This window comes from Rhineura floridana, chromosome 7 (genome assembly GCF_030035675.1).
Source record: "Rhineura floridana isolate rRhiFlo1 chromosome 7, rRhiFlo1.hap2, whole genome shotgun sequence".
In the NCBI taxonomy this organism is placed as follows: Eukaryota; Metazoa; Chordata; class Lepidosauria; order Squamata; family Rhineuridae; genus Rhineura; species Rhineura floridana.
This window is the reverse complement of record NC_084486.1, coordinates 41211239-41234350: the sequence shown is the minus strand read 5'-3', so window position 1 is coordinate 41234350 and position 23112 is coordinate 41211239.

The window sequence follows — 23112 nt, the reverse complement described above, 5'->3', positions numbered from 1 at the left end:
GAGCCAATGGTGGACAGAGGCAAGTAATTCTACTTTTTGTCCCCATCTCCCTGTTGAGTTCTACAATGACAAAACTGAGATTAAGAAGGAGGAAGTGGATAGCCAGGGCCACCTCCTGGACAAGTTGTAAGTAAGAAAGCTGTTGGGCGTGGAGGAACCAAGACTGAGGTTGGTGGGGCAATGCCCTCTTTGCCCTAATGGACCAGCATTTACCGCAAGCAACTAGATGTTGTCGAAGTCCATGGGAGGTAAGGATTGCTTAGGGCTTCATGAAAAAGAAAGGTGGGGTATAAATGTAATAAATAAATAATGTGTGGTTGAGTACATGGAAAAGAGAAGGACCATATCTCAGTGGTAGAAGCAAGCCTCGGGTGGTAGTGCATTGTGCCTATACAACACTCTCCATTGCCAAGGGTTTCGCACAGCAGATTGAGCAAAACATACATGCATAACAACACTAGCAATTTCAAGAGCCATGGGTGTGTGTGTGAAGATTGGAGGTTTTATCATGAGCAGAGAGTAGGCATGGGTGAATGTCAGTTTCAGATAATTAATTAATTAATTAATTATATTTGTTGGTCACTTGTGTTCTCTTTCTGCTTGATAAATTATTAAAGGCATACAAAAGTGAACCCAAAGCAACATACAATCAATAAAAAATTAAAACCAATATAGAAGACTAAAACAATAAAAAGTAAAAAACACAATACATAAAAATAAAGGTGGCGGAACAGCCCACTCCCTAAAAGAGGCTACAACATCAAGCTCTTCACAAACCCACCAGTATTAAGAGCTGAATGCCTGGGAGAAGAGAAGTGTTTTTGCCTGGTACCTAAAGATAGATAACAGGGCAGCAGGTGTGCCTCCCTGTGGAGAAGCTTCCATAAACGGGGGCACCACTGAGAAGGACCATTCTTGTGTTACCATCGTCCCCACCTCCCATAGAGGGAGCACATGAAGAAGGCTCTCAGATGCTGAAAGCAGGGTCTGGTTTAGTTCATATAGGGAGGAGCACTCCTTAAGATATTGGGGTCCTGTGCCACATAAGGATTTACAGGTCTAAACCAGCAGTTTGAATTGAGCCTGGAAACTAATTGCTAGCCAGTGCAGTTGTGCCAGGATCGCTGTAATGTGCAGACCTGGTGCCAGCAGGTGGCCAGGTTGGGCACTGGCTGAAGGCCCCTGGTGCTGGATGGGTGTAGCTCCTGCTCCATGATCCACATTTGCATTGGGTCACAGAGCATGTACTCTGCGATCTGATGCTGGTGCAGATCATGGAGAGGCAGCCACTCTCCCAGGCAACACCCCCACCACCACCAGTGCGGGCTGGACATGCAGCTTTCTGTGGCACCGCTTCAGCATGCTGCACATGCATGCTTACCATCATCCAAGATGGCAGGGGGCTTAACATGCTCCCACCATCTTGGGTGATGAGAGGTGTGCATGCACAGCATGCTAATCTGCTGACATGGCCAGGCCTATTTAAGCCCCTGGCTGCAATACTGCTGCCACCATCTTGAAAGGCCCCTGAAGTCTGGTGCTCAAGGATCCGCTGCAGTCTGGTGCCATCCCTGGTTATGTGCTCAGACTGTCTTACTGCAGTGAACAATCTGGCTGCTAAATTATGCACCTGCTGCAGATTCTGAACTGTCTTCAAAGTAAGACCCACATATAACACATTGCAGTAATCTAGATTAGAGGTTACCAAAGTGTAGACGTCAGAAGTCAGGCTATCCCTGTTCAGATAGGGTTGTAACTGGGCCACCAGCAATGTGGCATTCCTTGCCACTGAGGCCACTTGAGCCTCAAAAGACAGTAATGGATCCAGAAGTACCCTCAAGCTATGCACCTGCTCTTTCAGAGGGAGTGTAAGCCCATCAAGGACAGGCCACATCTCTTCCATCTGGTCTACGGAACTGAACCACCCATTAAAGTGCCTTGATTTTGTTTGGATTGAGATTCAATTTATTGGCTCTCATCCAGTCCATTACCAAGGCAAGTCATCAGTCTAGCACATCTACTGTCACACCTGGAAATGCAAAGGAGAGATAGAATTGTGTGTTGTCAATACACTCCAGATCTCTGGATGACCCCACAATGGTTTCATGTAGATATTAAATAGCATGGGGAACAAATTTGTATAGTTTCTGTCTTTCTCATTTGTCTAATCTTAAATACAGTTCACCCCATTTCTGCAACAGTTTGTGATTTTTTAAAAAATCTGTAGAAAGATTCACTTATATTTTGGTCTGCATTTCTCCTAACATGTATTTGTATGTAATCTCCCCTAATATACACATATTTGCAAGCAATTTCTCCTCATATAAATGCATTTCTGGGCATGATTTTCACTATTTCAAATGTTTGCGTGCACTTTCCCTAGTGTATGCTTTTCTGTATGCATTTTGATTGGAGAACTGCATCTGAGAAGTGTGAAGTTCAAAGGGTAGGTGCATTTCAATTCATGGCCACATATGTTCAGGAAGTGCAAATTATATAGGTTTGTATTAAGATGCAAACTGACTGAATTTCAGGTCCATAGTAGAAAATGACCCTCAGCCCTCCTTCCCCTCATTCTTCACTTTCCACACTCATGGCAAGCAAATGGCAAGAAGGTCAAGCATTTTTGCAGTTGCTCTTGTACATTACTCATGACTTAGTCAAGCAAACATTGCCTGGTGTCTCAACCAACAGTATCAGTGACTGAGTTAATCAATTGTTGGCTCTCTGTCTTAAGAAACTGAAAGATGAGTAAACACTGAAAATTATTAGAGGGCTCAGACACTGTTCTCAAAGAAGACGGTGGAGCTCTTGACACTGAACAGCTGGTGCTCCCTTGTCTCATCCGGGTGCCAGTAATTATCCACACACGGCAGCCAATTCAATGTCAAGAACACTGAAAAATCTCAGCAATGTTTAAAAGGGACATACAAAACAGAATGGAGGTTACATCATCTGCACATCAGCCAGGAAGAGTTCATTCTGTTAATGCATAAATATGTATAATATCCCACCAGGAATTCATTGCATAGTACATGCCCTTTTGCCAGTGGATCTGTGAGATGTTCTAGGGTAGCTGGATTTTAGTGAACTTTACTTAAGATTTCAAAGAACTTCCAGCTACCTTGCTGCTTTGAGTGCTACGAAGTGGTCTAACGTACTGGAATTGCTTACCTTGTGGCTTATTTTCCTCCCATTGAGGTTCTCTAAACTTGTGGGATGTTCATGGCTTCCACTGGTGGGAAATCATTGTTTTCATGTGATGATAGCAGAAGTACAATATGTAGGTCAGAGCTTCGAGTGGGAATCCTCAACTTAGTGCCCATGGGCACCATGAGACCCTCAGATACCCCCTTGGTGCCCATCAAGCCCACCTGTCCCTCCATTTAAAAACAAATAAAGGGCCCTGGCTTTTGGGGGGACTGTCTGGCTCTGTGGGTGTCTGCTTGGTTTGGTTCCCCGGATTGGTGTAGAGGGGTCCTGATTTTTTCATCTATGCTTTATTTGTTTGAGGGCTTGTATGGGGGGAATATGAACACTGCCAATTTTTCTTCTGGGAAATAAGTATTTTGGTGATCACAACAATTTCTTAGATTTCTCAGTATGTCTTCCAACCCCCAAAGGCTGGGGACTCCTGGCTTAGAGGAGGCAGGGTTTATTCTAAGCTTTTTTTTCCTACCACACAAGCAGCCAGCATACTGCCCACCCCCAAACTAGTCTAGTCCCATAATTTACTATCAATATAAGGTGTGACGATGTTACTGGAACCAATATATTTTGCAATTCCCTGGTTCAGTATACAGATTTTCCCAGTTTGTAGATATTAGGAGTTGAGTGTGATTTCCTCCAAAGATTCTCCAGCTTGGTGATGCTGAGTCAATGAGATTCTGTGTATGCTTCTCAGAATTCAGCAGCCCAGGCAGCCAACACCTGCTGCTTTGTAGCTGTATGCACAGGAGTCCTTGATGACACTCTCATTTATAGCTGTGAACCACATGATCATGGAAGGTCATATTTTTTACTTTAAAATGCTGCACATTTCTTTATGCTGACATTTATTTTTACAGCATACTAACAATTCTTATAACTTGTTCAAAGGCCAGTTTTTGTTTGTGTTTTTTTTCCCCCAATGGAGCAAGTATGTTTCCATCTGTCACTTAGCACATTGGATTTTCTTAGTATTTTATAGGCTACTGTGTAAAATTGCTAGTTCTCATCTCTCCAACTGCTTATGGGTTGAAAAAAACTGGTTTATCTCAGTCTCTTAAAAACACAGTTCTTATACGATCTTTCTTTGGTCATTCTTCTGATAAAGGTGTTGACTAAACTGCAAAAAATGAGATGTAAAGATATATCTAGATGTCAGGTAACTATGCTAGAATTCACATAATGAATTATCTTTTGCAGTTACTATGCATTTACCCATGTGTTTGTACCCACAATTTTAGGCTGAACTTTAGAATATTTTATTTTAAAAAATGATTGATAGAGAACTGATTCTTTGCATTTAGTTGTGAGAGAGCAATATCTGTTACTTGACTGAGGAATATTCAAAGATCTGAACACTCAAGCTTCAATTACAGTAGTACCAATTTTACCATAGGTGTAGCCTTTTCAAAACTTGCCCAAACTTAGAAATTGTGGTTTCTAAGTCCCCAGATTTCTGGCTGTAAATGAACAGTAGTCCTGCATAAGACTTTTCCTGAAATATATGGAGCCAGCCCAGTTGTCATTTGCAGGTAGTATTTGGGAGTCTTAGGAGTTCCACCATTTCTGGCTAAAAATAAGCTTGGCGAAGCCTGGGTGGAGATGGCTGGGATTTGTAGCTGGGCACTGGGTATCTTGCCAGACTCCCAGTTTCTGGCTGCAAATGATATTCCTACCCTCCACTATCTGCTCCACTCCCTGAATTATTACTCATAAAAATATTTATAAACTATTAACTTAAAAAAATCAAGGCGGTGTACACTAAAATAATCAAAACATAACAAAATGATAAAATATAGAACAAATTATGAACACTGAATCAAACTAACACTACCTTGCCATCTTCTTGCCTGTTATCCCCCAGCCCCTTCCCATGGTTAAGGATTTTATTTTCCATTGAAGAGGTAGGGGGGTCTTACGGGAAGGGGGGAAGTGGAGAAGAAGAGAAAGAGTTGGGATGCTTGAGTGTTTGAGCTGAACACTCAAAAACCCATTGAAGTTTGTCACATGTTCAACTTGAGTACTGGAGAGCCCCGTTGATTGCTTTGGCCGAGCAAGCAGATGATTGCCCATTCCTCCATTCTGTTTTGTTTCTAGTTCAGAGCCGCTCATGGAGATGCAGTGAGTGAACTTGACAGAAGTCCCAAGTGGAAAAGAGGATGTAAAGGAAGTGCACATCTTAGTTTGATATTTATGCTGGTGGGAAAAAATGCACTTAGAGAAGCCACTGTGGTACAACAGAGAGTTGGTTGGATTTGGACATGGGAACCCTAGGTTGAAATCCTTACACAACAATGAAATTCATGGCTTAGTTCAGTTCAATCACTTTTTCTCATCCTATGCCAACTCAAAGAACTGTTTTTATTTTTTATTTTGTTTCATTTTTGTTGTGTAGATAAAAGGGAGGAGGGAGACATATATGTCACTCTGTGGAAGAGCAGGATACAAACTGTACATGCTTTCCATTTATTTAATATATTAAGAATTCTGTCCTTAAGATGGAACTTTTGTTGCTGAAAGATGACATTTTCCAAACACTCTATTCTATATTGGGAAACAGCGTACTCTCCCCCAGACAGGGCATTTATTTTTATTCTAATAGCTCTGTGGCATGTGATTATAAAAGTATCATAAGCACCTTTTGAACCTTTTCACATTCGCAACATTGTGTGTGTGGACTTTTCTTCTGTTTTTTGTTTTTTAAAAAACTGTGATTTCTTTTTTAAATATGGTGTTTTGCACTCCCTTGCTGTACAATTCCAGTCTGGCTCACACTGCTAACCAAATTAGTCTGTTTTGAGTGTGAGAGTTACAGTTTCAGAACTACTGCTAACCCCCATGGCAACATCCAGGCTGTTTTATTTTACAATTGTTTTGGACTCTCTGAATGTGTCCACTATATAAGTCTTGCATTTTTTGAACTAGGTCTCCTCTCAGTCCCAGTCAGCATGGCCAATGGTCAGAGATGCTGACAGTTGTAGACACAAACATCTGGTGGACACCAGGTTGGAAAAAGCTGTATCTATGGAGATTATTTTTAAAAAGGGGATGATGAGCAGTGTGAATATTCTTCGCCGTGCCATTTTTTATATACGCAGTTGATCTTTTGCAATTGGTACTGATACATAGGGATAGGGGAGGATTGGTTTGCTCCACAATTTGGAGAGAATTTTCCTGGTCCTCATCTGAATCATGCTTGGATCAGAACACAGATGTTGCCTGTCTGCAGACAGTAGACATGCCGCTAGGGTGGCATGGGTGGGGCTTGGCACATGGAGCTTGGCACAGTGTGGTGCATGGTGGCAGGAGCATCAACTTGGCTCCATTGCCACACACCACAACAAGCTCCCCACACCTCACATCTCTTGGTTTGCAGCAACAACTTGCAGTGTTGGGAAGCCAGGAAAATAACATACCACCCCCATGTTGCCCCACCAGCCACTATTGTCTATGGGGCTTTCTGAGCATGGTCCACTCTTTCCTACCATTTTTTACAAGGTAGTCCAAGGGCTTTCCAGGGCTTCCCCCCTTTCTTTAAACCATGTCTAGCTGCATGCGGCATTTGCCGAACAGTTTTTAGTAAAAAGCCCATAGAAGTAGCAGCACATTATGACGTGCCACCACTTCCTAAGCAATTACGTGAAGAAAAAGATAGCTGTTCCCACACACCTATGAGGGCAGCCATCTTTTTTCCGTGCAATGTCCCCCAACTAGAAAGTTTTTTTTAAAAAAAAAACTAGAAAGCCATTGGACTACCTTGTAATCATGTTAAGTACTTTTAACTTTGTGTTTTAGTCTTGTTCCCTCTGAGAACTGGGATGGACCTGATTTAATGGATTCATCTATCTGTACTGCTACACATACTCACTCATACACAAATAGGGATCTGTGGATTATGGTCCCCTCCCCTCCAAAAAAACTTGCTAGGCTTATATAAAAACAAAAACCTCTTTTTTGCTTCCTTTTGAAATTCTTAAGTGCAACATCAGAGTTGCATTTAACTGCTGTTCTTTGAGTGGCTTTCATTGTAATCACACCCAGCTGAACCTTGCAGATGCAGTTTGCTGCTCCTTAAGTTCCCTGCTGGGCTTCTGCATGTGCTGTTCTCATTTATTAGACTGCTCAGAGGCCCCAAAGAGAACAGCCACATTGGTATTGAATTCTGATTTGGGCAAAATTGTATAGCTGAAATTTTGACTAGTCTTACCAAAATTCTTTGGGCTTTCCTCAAAGGGAGGACCTTCAAATTTGCACCTGATATCACTTCCATGAAAATGTTGGTGGTAACGCTTTAACTAAAATGTGCTTGTTGCAGCACATTTCCAAAGACTGTGCAGAAAGGCTTTAAGTGGCTTCTGAGGAGTGTTTTGTTTTGACTGTCTCACTGCGTTTGTGTGCTCTTTAAACCAATCCATTAGGCTTAACCCAAACAAATTGAGAAATGACTTTGTTTATTCTGCACCAGCCTCCTTCTTTTCTATTTCAACCATGCAAAGAACAATGCCTCCATGTGCTATGCACCCAGGGGCTCTGAGTCATGCTTCCTTTAGAAGACTGCACTAAATAAGTGTCAATCATGCCTGCTGAGAGACAAGACTTTAGAAAGCGTTGTTCAAATTTATGAAGACTGAAATGGAAATAAATTCAGAGAGAAATACAAATGCAAATAGATCACAATTTGTTGCTTTATGAAAGATACTAGAGTAGATCACTGTTTCAACAGAGACCTCCAGCGCAGCACTGTGCTCTCCATTGCTTGCATATAATTCAGAGCATAAATACATCATCTTAATATTCAGTGACACTGAATCACATTTGCCAGTGTTAGGTCCAAACCCAACACGCAAGCCGTCACTGTCTCCTCAGCTCACGTACACCCGGGAAGGTGCGGAGTTGAGTGCAATTACCTACTACCAGAGGCTAAGAATAACACAACACAATAATTACCTTTGCAAAGGGGACCCAATACCTTCAAGCAAGATGCCTTTCAGAAGTGGGAACCCCGTTTATTGAAAGAACAAAGATTATATAGTTTCTTGCAGATAACAAAAAGTAGGGGAGCATACGTCACAAAATAGCATAAAATATTGCCAGTCATAGTAACATCTAAGAAATAGAATTGGGGTGCTTGAGATAAGAATGAACAGGAACATTCAATCTTTCACTAGACACAGTAACATTATAGATATGGAAAGACGGGTACTTTAGAATAACAAAGTAAGGCACATCTTGGTTCCTGAGAAAGGGGCTCACACAGATATGTGACCTTGAGATAAGCACTTCCAGACTTAGCAAAACAAAAGGAAGATAGTGTGGGAGGAGGAATAGTTTCAGGCAAGATCATTAAACTAGCAAGGTTTCCATTTTACATTTACAAGGAGATACGTGTCAAGGCCTACAAGCTCACAAATTAAACTAAGGAATGTCTTTGTACTATATGATGGCAACTTTATATAGGCCACTAAAACACTATGCATAAGATATATGATCAGGAAGGCGCAATCCAGCTTGAATAGGCTTTTATTCACAGAGCCACTGGAAGGTTGAATGTAGGTCACCAGGAAATAAACCGATATTATACTTATATTAAACACACTTTATTTCCAAATCCAACACCAGGGATGTATTTTCTGAAATATAGAGAACTAGAGATAGACATCTTGAAAGTACAAAGGACTGGGTAATAGCTGGGTACATGCTTTGCAAGTTCAGTCCGAATATCTTCCTAAGAATATCTTGGATACCAAGGCAAGGTAAGGCCTCTTCCTGAGACCTTGGAAATCCTATCATAGTAGACAGTACCAGTCAAGGTGGACCAATCGTCTGACTCACTGTAGCACCACACCCACACAATGCATTTAAAGCACCTATAAAGCACATGGCATCCCTCAAAGAATGCTGGGAACTGTAATTTAATCCTTACAGAACTACTATTAACACCACCATTAACAAACTACAGTTCCTAGGATTCTTTAGGGGAAGCCATGTGCTTTAAATGGATGGTGTGTATGTGATCTATGTCTATTTCATCCGTGCAGAGACAGCCCCATCTTCTATATATTAGGACAGGAGGCCAAAGCTGTCTAACTTGCATATTTTGATTGCACTTAGTAACTCTTGAATTGAATTGAATTGAAACTTTATTTTTACCCTGCCCTTTTTCCAAACTGGAACTCAGGGCGGCTTACAAATAGAACTACATGTAGTTAAAAACATAGAAAAACATACAATTAAAATACAATTAAACTATGCACAACTTTAAAACCGTGAAAGGCACTTAAAAATCTAAAAACAATTTAAAATAATTCACTAATAGGCAAAAAACCTTGTGGTTTAAGAATGTACCTATAGTCCACAGATATTTCTACCAAACTTTAAAAAGCAGGGAAATTGGGCAGCTATAGTGAATGCACCAGGGGAGCAGGAGACCTGAACTCCTCTCTGAGATATTGTACTGCCCTACAAAGTTGTCAAAATGCAAACACCATTTGGGTTGGTCTTTCACAGTCCACTCCACTTGCTGTGTAGCTTGGAAGAATTTGGTAACATGTGCCTCTGAGCATATGGTGAGTGGTGGCAACATCTCCAAAGATGGAGAATTATATTTTTGTATGTTTGTTGGTGTTCTTCTTACTTTGCTTCTTTCCTGTGTTATTAATGTTTCTACAGAGAATCTAAACTAGAAATTTTTATTTCCCTCATTATTCATCCTAGAAATCTGTGTCAAATTTATTTTTATTAATTTCAAAGCCTTTTTATTGGTCAATGTCATATGATGGTGAAGATAGCCTTTTTTGTTTCAAACTGGAGGTTCTGGTCTATTTCTATTTTGGGTGCATTAACAGTTGGACCTGAAACTGCAGTTTAATGTAAAATCAGACTGATTACAATATGCTGCTACTTTAGCAATGACTCTAGTTGTTGGAAAAAAGAGGATGCATTTTTCAGTCTGCTATGTTTAAACCACTTTATTTAAGGCAAGGTGTTCACGATCAATTAAAAACATAGAGCACACCTAGAATTTTGCTAGAATATATTTCACCTCCCACTGTTTTATCTTGTGCAAATTGAGACACTTCTGAGGTCCACTGGAGACTATTTTGCAGAAGTCAGTGCCGTTATTCCACAATTATGTTTGGAGTTTTTTTAGTATAAATTTTGCAAAGGGTTGCTGTACTTCACATATTCATAGAAACAAAAGCAAAAGAAAATGATTTCCTATAGAAAACTTCACTAAGATTGCAAAGGAAATCAGACATATTTAAAGTGACCATCTGAACAATGTCAACTGTCTTAATAATGTTGCTTCCTCCCAGCGAAAACAAGATCAGCACAGGACATATCTTTTTTCTATTATTTGGGCTGATTGCAGGTGTTGCCACCACTCACCATAAGCTCAGAGGCACATGTTACCAAATTCTTCCAAGCTACACAGCAAGTGGAGTGGACTGTGAAAGACCAACCCAAATGGTGTTTGCATTTTGACAACTTTGTAGGGCAGTACAATATCTCAGAGAGGAGTTCAGGTCTCCTGCTCCCCTGGTGCATTCACTATAGCTGCCCAATTTCCCTGCTTTATAAGTTTGGTAGAAATATCTGTGGGCTATAGGTACATTCTTAAACCGCAAGGTTTTTTGCCTATTAGTGAATTTCCCTGCTTTTTAATCTGGGAGGTAAGAAATGGGATTCTGTGCAAGTTTGCTGAGAATGGATTGATCATTTGCATGCTTATTGAGTTAAGTGGGATTTACACACACACACACGGCAATCATGCTTAGGATAGGTGAAACTGACCACAGGGGATGGGGAAGGGAGGAGGAAGGGGTGGAAAGGCAGAGGGAAGGACTGGGATGGGAGCAGGCAGGAGGGGGAGGGTAGAAGAAGGACAGATGTGGTCATTTGCATGTTTATTGAGTTCAGTGGGATTTACTCCCGTGCAATCATGCTTAGGATAGGTAAAACTGACTGGGGGGGAGGGGCGGAGGGCTGGAGTGGGCAGGGAAGGCGGAAGAGGGAAGAGGGGAGGAGAAAGGGAGAGGAAAGGGGAAGGAGGGAAAAGGCAGGTCTGATCATTTGTATGATTATTGAGTTGAATCGGATATACTCCTACGCAATCATGATTAGGATAGGTAAAACTGACCAGGCTGGGCCTGGCAACCAAGATGTCTTCTGTATCTTTCAAAGTTGTGCTGGGGGAAGGGAGAATTCTACCTTGTGGTTTTTCCCATTACATTGTTGCAAGAACACCTGTACTTGGCTGACTTTCTCTTCTCCTAAAGTTACAGGATCAGTCTCAGGCCCTGAACCTGGCAACCCTACCTCCCACCCAAATTTAAAACAAAGCTGTCCCTGGCCACATCCACACCAGGCCTCTATTACACTTTGGACAATCATTATTTATTTATCTATTTCTTTAGAGTATTTATATACCGCCCCATAGCCGAAGCTCTCTGGGCGGTTTACAATAACTAAAAACATTAAAAACAAATATACAAATTTAAAAACACATATTTTAAAAACAATTTAAAACAATTTATCATGGCTTCTCTCAAAGCCATGGCTCAAAGCCAATCATGGCTTCTCTCAAAGAATCCTGGGAAGTGTAGTTAGTGAAGGGTGCTGAGAGTTGCTAGGAGACGCCCTGTTCCTCTCACAGACCTTCAATCAGAGTGGCTCACTGTTAACCGTTCTCTCAGGGGAATAGGAGTCTCCTCTCAGCACCCTTCACAAACTACACTTCCCAGGTTTCTTTGAGGGAAGCCATGACTGTCTCAAGTGAAATCAAGTCTGGTGTGGGTGTGGCCCTCTGATTAGCCAAGCCCAGCAGCTGTGAGGCTTTTAGAACACTGACAGTTGGTCCTTACTGAGCATGCCCCGTGTTATAATAGGCTTCCAGCCAAAATTTCTTAAATTAATTAAAAATCAACCAGGCATTTTTTTTTTAACTTTTAAACTGCAGTAGATGGTCAGAGTATGGGGCAAGGTCAGTATTAGGATTACAGGTACTCTGTGAACATGGCTGATTTTTAATGAATTTCAACAGATTATGAGAACTCGCAGAAAAAAGTCCAAAAGGGCTCTGAGTTTTTTTCTCTCTTTTTAGACTTTGAACTCTCGATTCTCTCTGACTGTTTTGTATATCGCCATGAAAATTGAGTGTGTTGTTAAGCAAGCGTTTCTGAGTTTAGAACTATTAAAACTGAGGAATCAAGTTGTGTGTGAGAATGGGATTTTATATAGACTGTGGATGCCTGCTGAGAGAAAGGATGAATGTGAACCAGTGAAGCAATTGATAGTACCTAGCAAATACAGAACCAGATTGCTAGAGGTAGCCCACGACGTCCCATGTGCAGGACATCTGGGAATAAAAAAGACCAAGAGGAGATTGGCGGCACACTATTATTGGCCAAACATCTCCAAAGATGTAAAACAACATTGTCTATCTTGTGGAATATGCCAAAAGGTGGGAAAAAGTGGAGTAAAGACTAAGGCACCCTTAAAGCCCCTTCCTATAATTGGACAACCCTTTTATAGAGTGGGGATAGATTTGGTGGGCCCTTTTTCCAAACCCACAAGGCATGGCAAGAAATATCTAGTGGTGGTGGTGGATTTTGCCACCAGGTACCCAGACGCAGAAGCACTAAGATCTGTAGAAGCCCCTGTAGTGGCAGAGGCTTTATTAAAAATCTTTATGAGGCTGGGTTTCCCTCATGAAGTGCTGATGGATCAAGGCAGTGTATTCATGGGAGAAGTGATGCAATGTATGTGGAAATGTTGTGGTCTAAAACATCTAAAGACCACTACTTACCATCCCGCCACTAATGGGTTAACAGACAGATTCAATGGCATTTTGAAGGGCATGATCAGAAGCTATGTTCAAGATCACCCACAAGACTGGGATGAACGTTTGGGATGCTTCTTATTCGCATATAGAGAAGTCCCTCAAGAGTCAACAGGCTTCTCACCCTTTGAACTCATGTTCACTAGAAAAGTGAGGGGACCTTTGGAACTTTTAAAAAATTCATGGGAAGGAACCCTGGGAGAGTACAAAACATCTGTAGTAGATTTTGTATTGGAATTCCGCAATAAATTAACATCAATGATGGAAGTGGTGAAAGAGAATCTTAGTCAAGCTCAGCAGAAGCAAAGTTACTGGTATGACAGAACAGCCAGGGAACGTGTGTATAATGTGGGAGATATGGTTATGGCGTTCATACCCAGGAAACATGACAAATTACAGGCTAACTGGGAAGGACCATATACCATCAGAGAAAGGCTTGACACAGTGACGTATGTAATCACCACAGACCAATTAAACAAAAGTAAAGTGGTTCATGTAAATATGTTAAAGCCTTACCATACCAGGGATGCAGAGGTGTTGCAAGTTACCTTATTCCCTGAGGGAAGTGGGCCTGAACTTCCAGATTTGGTACAGGAAAGCAAAGACAAAGGAGGGGTAGATCAAGTGGAATGATCAGAGGAGGTGAAGGAGGAAGTAAAAGAAGAGATTCTGAGAGTTTTGAAAACCTATAGGAATCTCTTTAGCAACAAACCTGGCCGAACCAGTATAGTTATACATTCCATTGATACTGGAGATCATGCCCCAATCAGATCTGTTCCGTACCGTGTGAATGGGAAAGTTTTGAATGAGATCAAAAAGGAGGTGGAAGATATGCTGGAATTAGGAGTGATCAGGGAATCCATCAGTCCCTGGGCCTCAAGTATTGTCCTGGTTCCAAAAAAAGATGGAACGACCAGGTTTTGCATTGATTATCGGCTAATCAATAAAATTACTGTCCCAGATGCGTATCCTATGCCTAGGGTAGATGCAATGTTAGAGTTATTGGGGGCAGCAACCATTATCTCTACACTAGATCTCTGTAAAGGATTTTGGCAAATGGAACTAGATAAGCAATCCAGAGCCAAAACTGCCTTCAGTACACCAGATGGGTTATATGAGTTTGTGACCTTACCCATGGGACTAAGGAACTCACCAAGTTCATTTCAGAGGCTAATCAATACTGTGTTGCGAGGCATGTCAGATTTTGCAGTGGCCTATATCAATGACGTAGCCATTTTTAGCAAGTCGGTGCCTGAGCATGTCCAACACCTGACAACAGTATTGGAGGCCTTAAGAAAAGCAGGCCTCACAATAAAAGCTAAAAAATGCCAGTTTGGACTAAAGGAAGTAATCTATTTAGGACATAAGGTGGGGAGTGGGAAAATCACCCCCTTATGGAGCAAGGTGGAGGCAATACAAGCGTGGCCGATCCCCTTAACCAAAAAACAAGTAAGGGCATTTCTGGGTGTGGCTGGATTTTATAGGAAGTTTGTGAGAAATTTTGGGGAAATAGGAACCCCCTTGCATGAATTAACAAAGAAGAAGTGTTCTGAGCGTGTGGTATGGACGGATGAATGTCAGAAGGCTTTTGATCTACTGAAGCAAGCCTTGTGTCAAGGACCCATATTAATAGCACCAGACTATGAGAAACCATTCATCGTGGCTACAGATGCGTCGGACCTGGCGCTGGGAGTCGTCTTGCTGCAGGAGAGAGAAGGCACCAGACATCCAGTGGCGTACCTGAGTCGCAAGCTGACGCCGAGGGAGAAAAACTATTCGTTGGTCCAGAAGGAGTGCCTAGCGGTCGTGTGGGGACTGAACAAGTTGCGCCCATACGTGTGGGGACGAAGATTCACAGTGACTACGGATCATCGGGCCTTGTTATGGTTGCAGACTATGAGAAACCATAACACTATGCTGCAGAGGTGGTCCTGGGCCCTACAGGACTATCAAGTGGACTTCCAGTTCATAAAAGGCAAGGACAATGTACTGGCCAATGGACTTTCCAGGCAAATGGCTGGGACTGCAGTGACGTGACCAGACGGAGGAACAAAGAAAGACATTTTCTCCATAGAGACTTTTATTTGTTAACACGACATATAAATCCTGGAACAGGAATAATACTCTGCCGTTGTTTTAAGGGGGGGAAATGTGATGTTCCTATATTAATGTATATATGGTAAGTGTTGGTTGTTTAGAAGATACATGGTAAGTGGAGTGAAAGAGGAGGGGGAGTGAATGGGCAGTAGAATGCTAGATGATTGGCTGAGTGTTTAAAATGGCTGAACGTATAAAAGGAAGAGTGAGAGTGGAATCTAGGTGGTGGATGAGGTGAAACTGAGTGGGTTGCTTGGTGGGGGTTTAGATAGTTGTTTGCCAGGAGAGAGTGGAGAAGGAGGGGGGTGGAGTTCAGATTAGTATTGAGTAAAACCATATGCTTATGTGCCTTAAGAAGAAATCTTGTTAATCTTGTTAGCTTTGTTATCTTTAATAAATACTTAATTTGGTTTACCAAAGGCCTGATCCTTGGCTGGGGTTTCACAGACCAGAAGGGAGGGTAAGGTAATGACCAAGGCTGAAGGGGAACTGTAACAAATGGTGGCAGCGGTGAAGAGAATAACAATACCAGTATTCAGAGTCTCTGGGAATACTAGTATTAGGACGTGACTGGTGGTTGCCTAGCAGGGGGATCTGTTGAGATCTGTGCTAGAGCGGGGAGAGAAACAATAAAAAAGGACAGTCCGGACTGGTGGAGTCCCTGGTGGTGCCTAGTGACAGGCAGTAGCCACGCGCAGGTAGGAACCTGACAGGGAGAGCCAGGGAAGGATGCCTCACACACACCCAAACTGCGAACCTGTGTCTTCAGGGGGAGTGTAACCCCATCCAGCACAGGCTGAATCCCTATTCCCTGATCTGCCCTTCGACTGACCAGGAGCACCTCTGTCTTGTCTGGATTTAATTTCAATTTGTTCACCCTCATCCAGTCTATCACTGATGCCAGGCACTGGTTCAGGACCAGGACAGCTTCCTTGGCTTTAGGTGGAAAGGAGAAATAGAGTTAGGTGTCATCCGCATACTGATGGCACCGAACCCCAAACCCCCGGACAACCTCTCCCAGTGGTTTCATATAGATGTTAAATAACATGGGGGACAAAACTGAACCCTGAGAGACCCCATAGGTCAACGGCCAAGGAGTCGAACAGGAGTCCCCCAGCACCACCTTCTGAGTTCGTCCCTCCAGAAAGGAATGGAGCCATTGTAACACGGTGCCCCCAAGTCCCATCCCAGCAAGGCGGTCCAAAAGGATACCATGGTCGATGGTATCGAAAGCCGCTGAGAGGTCCAACAAAACTAACAGGGACACACTCCCCCTGTCCAGCTCTCTGCGAAGGTCATCCACCAAGGAGACCAAACCTGTCTCTGTCCTGTAACCAGGCCTGAAACTAGACTGAAATGGATCCAGATAATCCATTTCATCCAAGAATCTCTGGAGCTGGGCGGGCACCACACGCTCTATTACCTTGCCCAAAAATGGAATGTTGGAGACTGACCAATAATTTCCCATTATAGAGGGATCCAGGGAGGGCTTTTTCAACAAAGGCCGTACAACTGCCTCTTTTAGGCACAATGGAATTCTGCCTTGTTGCAAAGAGGCATTAACCACTCCCCTCACCCACTTGGCCATTCCCCCTCTGGCACTTTTGATGAGCCAGGAAGGGCAAGGATCCAGCAGACATGTGGTGGCTCTTGCCTCTCCAAGGATCTTGTCCACATCCTCGGGCTGTACAAATTGAAAGGAATCCATTATTATTGGACAAGCAGGAGCCAAAGTTACATCCCCTGAGACTGTATAAATTTGTATTGCTTGCATTTCCATACAACCCCACAACCTAAGTTCTCTGGGTGGTTTAGAGTAAACATTTTAAAATTACAACTACAAAATAACACATACACATGTTTAGGGTTTTAAAAGTTGCACTTGAGTCTGGAAATGGGCTGAATTATGTTTGGAAATAGACTGGCAGCCAGTGCAGATGGCAAAATTCTGTGGTTAGCAGTTGTTGTTTAGATCAGCTGAAGTTTCTGGACCACTTTCAAGCAGTCCTATGTAGAATGCATTGCAGTAATCCAGATGCAAGGTTACCAGAGTCTGGATAACTATAGCTAGGCTATCTCTATCCAGATATGACCTAAGTGATAAAAGGTGTTTACTGTGCCACTGAGGCCCCTTGTGACTCCAGTTACAATGCTAGATCCAAGTCCACTGTCTATACCACAGATCATTAGGAGAAGCACAACCCTTCCAGAATAGGTTGAACACCTCTCAGCTGGGCAAAAGAACCACCAACTTACATACATTGATTTACTACATGGTGTGTCATGATCCCCTCTGAGTACTCTGAGTCAGACCAGGAATAGCAGGCACTTGAGGAAGAAGATTCTGAAGGGGGGATGAGACAATGGAGCAGAGGCCTTTTGATGAAACCTCCTCTCTGAACATGCCCAGATCTACTGATGAGGCAAGAGTCCCAGAGGCTGCCTCTCCCTCACCCGCTGTAGTGCCACAAAATCCACAAGACCATTGTATTCGAATGAGCTGTTATACTAGGCGGAACTGGAATCTTAAGGGACTCATAGGCTAAGGTAATACATGCACGCAACCAGCGGGATAAGGTGGAATTAGCTACTTTATGCCCCATAGACCTTGGATGAAAGGATACAAACAAAGACTCAGTCTGTCGTATATCCTGGGTCCTGGACAGGTAGGTCTTGAGAGCCCTCCGAACATCCAACGAATGCCAAGCCTTCTCGAGCGGATGAGTAGGATTCGGACAAAATGAAGGTAGAACAATGTCCTGGTTGCAATGGAAAACTGAATTGACCTTGGGACGGAATGAAGGATCAGTTTTCAGCACAACAGAATCCTTGTGAAAGACACAGAGGTGGCAAGCAGAAGACAATGCGCCCAGTTCCGAGACTCTTCTCGCCGATGTAATCGCAATCAGGAACAGGACCTTGAAAGACAACAGACGTAAAGGCACAGTCCTGAGTGGCTCGAACGGAGGACGTTGTAAGGCCTGTAGAACCTTTGACAAACTCCATGATGGAAAACGGTGAGCTACAGCCGGCGAGCGTAGAGCAGTGCCTCTAAGGAAGCGTTTGATAAACGGATGTGAGGCAATAGGGGCGTCAGTGGAAGATACTGAAAGAATGGACGACAGGGTGGACGCATGTCGACGTAATGTGTTGGGTCTAAGTCCCAACATGAGGCCCCTATGAAGATATTGCAGCACTTGTTGTACTGTAGCCTTGGAAGGATCGATGTGTTGAGACTGACACCACCTGGAGAACGCTACCCAAGTATGCTGATATATACGAGTGGTGGATGGTCTTCTCGAGGCCAAAATAATGTCAATAACAGCGTCTGACAGGCCGGCCGATCTCAAATGTACCCGTTCAAATGCCACGCTGTTAGGTTGAGCCACTTGGGGTCCTGATGCCTTACTGGGCCTTGTGATAAGAGATCTGGCCTGACTGGGAGTGGCCAGGGATCCGTCACCAACAGTGCCAGGAGATCCGAGAACCACGGTCGACGGGGCCAATATGGTGCTATCAGAACCAGCTGTGCCCTCTCGCGACGTACCTTCCGCAAGGTTTTGGCTAATAGTGGTATGAAGGCGTATAATAGTCCCTCCGGCCACGGCAATGACAGAGCATCCACCGCTTCCGCTGTCGTGTCCAGGTATCGAGCGAAGTACCTGGGTAGCTGGCAATTGCGACTGGAAGCAAAGAGGTCGACTGAGAAGGGGCCGAATCGACGCTGGAGAAGATGGAAAACAGTCGGATGAAGTTTCCATTCTCCCGGAAAGACTTGTTGTCTGCTGAGCCAGTCTGCTGTGAAATTCCAAATTCCTCTGAGATGTTCTGCTTTGAGGGATTGCAGATGTAGTTCTGCCCAGTCGAATATGATGGAAGCTAGGCTCTGTAGCTAGGTTCATGCACTTGCTCCTTTCATGCCTAGGGATTCTCTCTGGGCCAAAAAGCATATAATTGGCTAATGCCTGCTTATAATGCTTATTATATTGTAGAATATTCTCTGACTGGTTGTATTGCCATATAAGTGATATATGCAATGTGCCCTATAACATGCCTAGTTTAGTATATATAGGAGCTTGCATCCATGACTATTGCTATCTGCCTTCAAGTCTATTACGACTTATTGCAACCCTATGAATCAGCGATCTCCAATAGCATCTGTCATGAACCACCCTGTTCAGATCTTGTAAGTTCAGGTCTGTGGCTTCCTTTACAGAATCAATCCATCTCTTGTCTGGCCTTCCTCTTGTTAGGGTGACTTTTTATTTCCCACCAAGGGTGGGCTTGCTCACCTACTACCCCGAGAAGGAGTGCGGGCAGTGAGGATTCCAATTACCTGCTTGGATGTTCAGCCAGATATCAAGTAAAGACACATGCACACTTCTTGATCAAAAAGTGGGTCTCAAGCTCACACAGACATGAGGGTCTGGCAAGGAAGAGAGCCCTGTTTATTATATGTTTCACCATTTTATAGGTTTCTCAAGCAAAAATATTAGCAGACGGAATACATCATAACATAAAAGGAAAAATAACAAGCCCAAACTACATATCACTTGTTTATATTTCAAAGCCAGGATGTTGTTTCTTTGAAAATCAGGACTATGAACAACATTCTAAAGTAAGACAATGAGGAATGAGGAAGGGGCTTGGATTGACGCTTAGAGATCATAAACATGAAAACACATACATATAAAGGGTCACTTTAACTGCTACAATTTTAATGGGAACTATGGGATTGTTTTGCTGATTTTGCAAGAAAAAGATATGTGGGCATGACAGTAGTGCAAAGAGCAAGGAGAGCAGAACAGAATGTCGTTATCTTCTCAAAAACAATGTTGCAGCCTCGCAGGCACCTCTGAGGCTGGGTTCCCACGCAAGGGAAAACGTAACCCAGGGAGCTTAAGCTTTCTATGTTTGCCTATTAGAGTCTCTGAGGTGTTTTCTATGTTAGGCCCTGGGTTCAATTATTCCCAACAATCCCTCCTCTCAGCCCTATGAGACGTCCCACGTCTAATAGGTAGCTGCTTCATCTTCCTTAGGCCCCTCAAACATGTGCATTAAACGATAGGTTGTGCCTTTTAAAGCTGGCTCAGTCCCCGACTGAGGCCTCTTTAGACAGGCGGAAGCAAATTGTGCAAAGAAAGTGGAGAGTGTGGATACAAGGTTAGGAAGACATTGGATACAACAACAACAGATTACTAAGGCACATAGCCCAAACATGATATAAGCTATTATCTTATGCCAGCTAGGCCAACCACTGAACCATTCAGCAATATCTGGAATTATGGATGACTGCTTAATTTTCTCCACATCATTATATACTTTGCCTAGGTGATTTAAATGTTGCAGGACATCTGCCTTTGAGTCTGTGATAGGGGTGCAGCATTCACTCCCTATTAATGCGCAGATGCCACCAGAGCTGGCTAACAGGTAGTCTATTGCTAGCCTGCTCTGTAAAGCTACTGTCCTAATTTGTCCCTGCTCATTAGTTAAACCACGCAGGGAAACAGTGGTGTCATTTAAAAAATCCTCAAAAGAGTTAGACAGTTTTATCAGATCCATGTAGTTTTGCCCAGCCCCATATTGAGGGAAGAGGCCCCTTAGGATTGCCTCCCCTGTTTTCCTCCTGTTCCTGTGCCTGGCTGCAGGTGGAGTATCTGTCACACGGAGCCCTGGGATTACTCTCCCCAACGTGCATGTCCAATTATCTGTTGTTGGGAGATAACGTTGAGCTCGGTGTCCACACAGCCACCAAAGGCCTTTGGGCGTAGGTTTGGATTGCAAATTAAAAAGAAAGGAAAACAGGTTAGGGTCGGGAGAGTCTTGAGGCAAAAAGGAATACCAGGCCTGGATCCAGGTGGAGTTGCTACTGAGTGAATGGGAGTCATTACACGTTCCCCATACACCAGCCCGCACCTGGCTTATGATGAAACGGCAATGCATACCCAGGTACGCCCTGAGTCTGTAGCTTACGCAGACGTCCCCTTGCAATGGACCACTAGTCTCCAAAGGCCCATCCAATTCCTTTGCAGGTTGTCGCTTTAGAAAATCAGGGATCTCCTCAAGGGAGAGAGGTGCACCTATTAAGGGGACTCCAGCTGCCCCATGAGGAGGTGTGTGTGCACAAACATAACAGGTGCCATTCTTAGGGGCCGTGGTTTCCAGAAGGGAGAGAAATACATTTGCTCTCCAGCTGTCCCCTTTGTATGCCAAGGGAGGCAGGGAGAACAATTTTACTGGGATGGGGGTGGCAGAAGGCGGGCGATATCTTGCAGTTAGACCTTTCTGTCTTAACTCCTGCAACGTGTTGTAGCCAGTTATGTGTTCAAGCCCAATGCAGTATTTAGGGTATGGAGCTCCCTTTTCTTTGTAGGTAAACATAGAGTACTCCTGCACTAAGGAAAACGTGTCCATGTTTGCTGGACATGGGACATACCTGGCCAACCCCTTTGGCACAACACAATTCAAAGCTAAGCGCACTGCCCAAGCCACCTCCGCCCGAATGCACTGGGTAAGTTCGGGGCCAAAATACCTTTGCTGGAACACCACAGCTGCCTTCTGATATCTGGTTTTCCATCCAGCAATATCAACTACAAAAGATTGATTGTGTGCCCGAAAGATGTGATACATGTAACGGTCTGGGCATTCCCCGGGCGTTTTTGGGTCAGGTAATCCCATCCTGGTCCCAGCCGGGGGTATATCATAATCTGCTTCTGAACATATCTTTATTCCATCTGGGCAACATAAGGGCAAAACAGGGAACCGTCCCAAGCAGGTGAGAAGAACGAAAGTCTGTACTACAGAAACCCAGCACGCACTGGCGTTCATGATTCTGCTTCGCGGAAAGGGACTGTGTTGGGGGCCCACAAGTCAGTCACTGGATCCCGTCGCAAACAGATTTTTGGCACCACTTCTGGTACTGGCAGTGCTGCTCCTCCTCTAGAACAAGGGTCCAACTCGTCGGGGATGCTGAAGTCCACAACCGCTGGCTTTACATGCAAGTGGTGAATCCAGGACTTCCTTCCTTCAAGGAACACTGCTGCCTGAGTTGTCAATAAAACCTGGTGTGGACCCGAGTATCTCGGATGGAGCGGGCTCACCCAGACAAACTTTTTTGCCCAGATGAAGTTTCCTGGCTGGAATGGATGGACTTGCTCCTCTAGGGGTACCGTCTGAGCGTATCGCACAGTACACCACAGTTCTTGCAACCTGCTGTGTAAGGAAAGAAACTGAGAGGCAGTAACATGTTCCCCCCCCAGTAAGGAGACATTGGGTTTAGGCAAATTCCCGCCCTTCGATGGCGGGTGTCCAAACAGCAATTCATATGGAGAGAGACCCAGAGCCCTTGTGGGCCATGTGCGCAAATGAAACAGTACAAGAGGCAATACCTGAGGCCATTTTAACCCCGTCTCCAGGGTATATTTAGCCAAAAACGTCTTCAATTCCCTGTTAAGTCTCTCGGTCTTCCCAGTGGATTGGGGATGGTAAGGGGTATCGAAGAGGTGAGAGGTGCCCAGGCCCTCCTCTATGTGTGCTAATACTTGTCCGGTAAAATGTGTGCCCCGGTCGGAGTCAATTGTCTCTGGCACTCCAAACCGCGGGATCACTTCCTTTAGTAACATCTTGGCTACTGTTAAAGCCGTTGCGTTAGTAGTGGGGTATGCCTCCACCCAGGACGTGAGTGTACACACAATGACAAGTAGGTGTTTCTTACCCATTGCCTTCGGTAAATCCACAAAATCCATTTGGAGCTGCTGGAATGGTGCGGCGGCAGAGGGGCGCCCCCCTTTCGGTGCTCGGTTTGGCAAAGCTGGGCCGTTGGCTTGGCACAAGCTACAGGCTCTTACTACCACTGCACAAACGGCATGGATGCCAGGGGCATACCAATACCTGGTGATGGTGTCCGTCAATGAGTGCGTCCCGTAGTGACCTCCTTTGTTGTGATGCCAGGCTACAGCAGTGGGGTA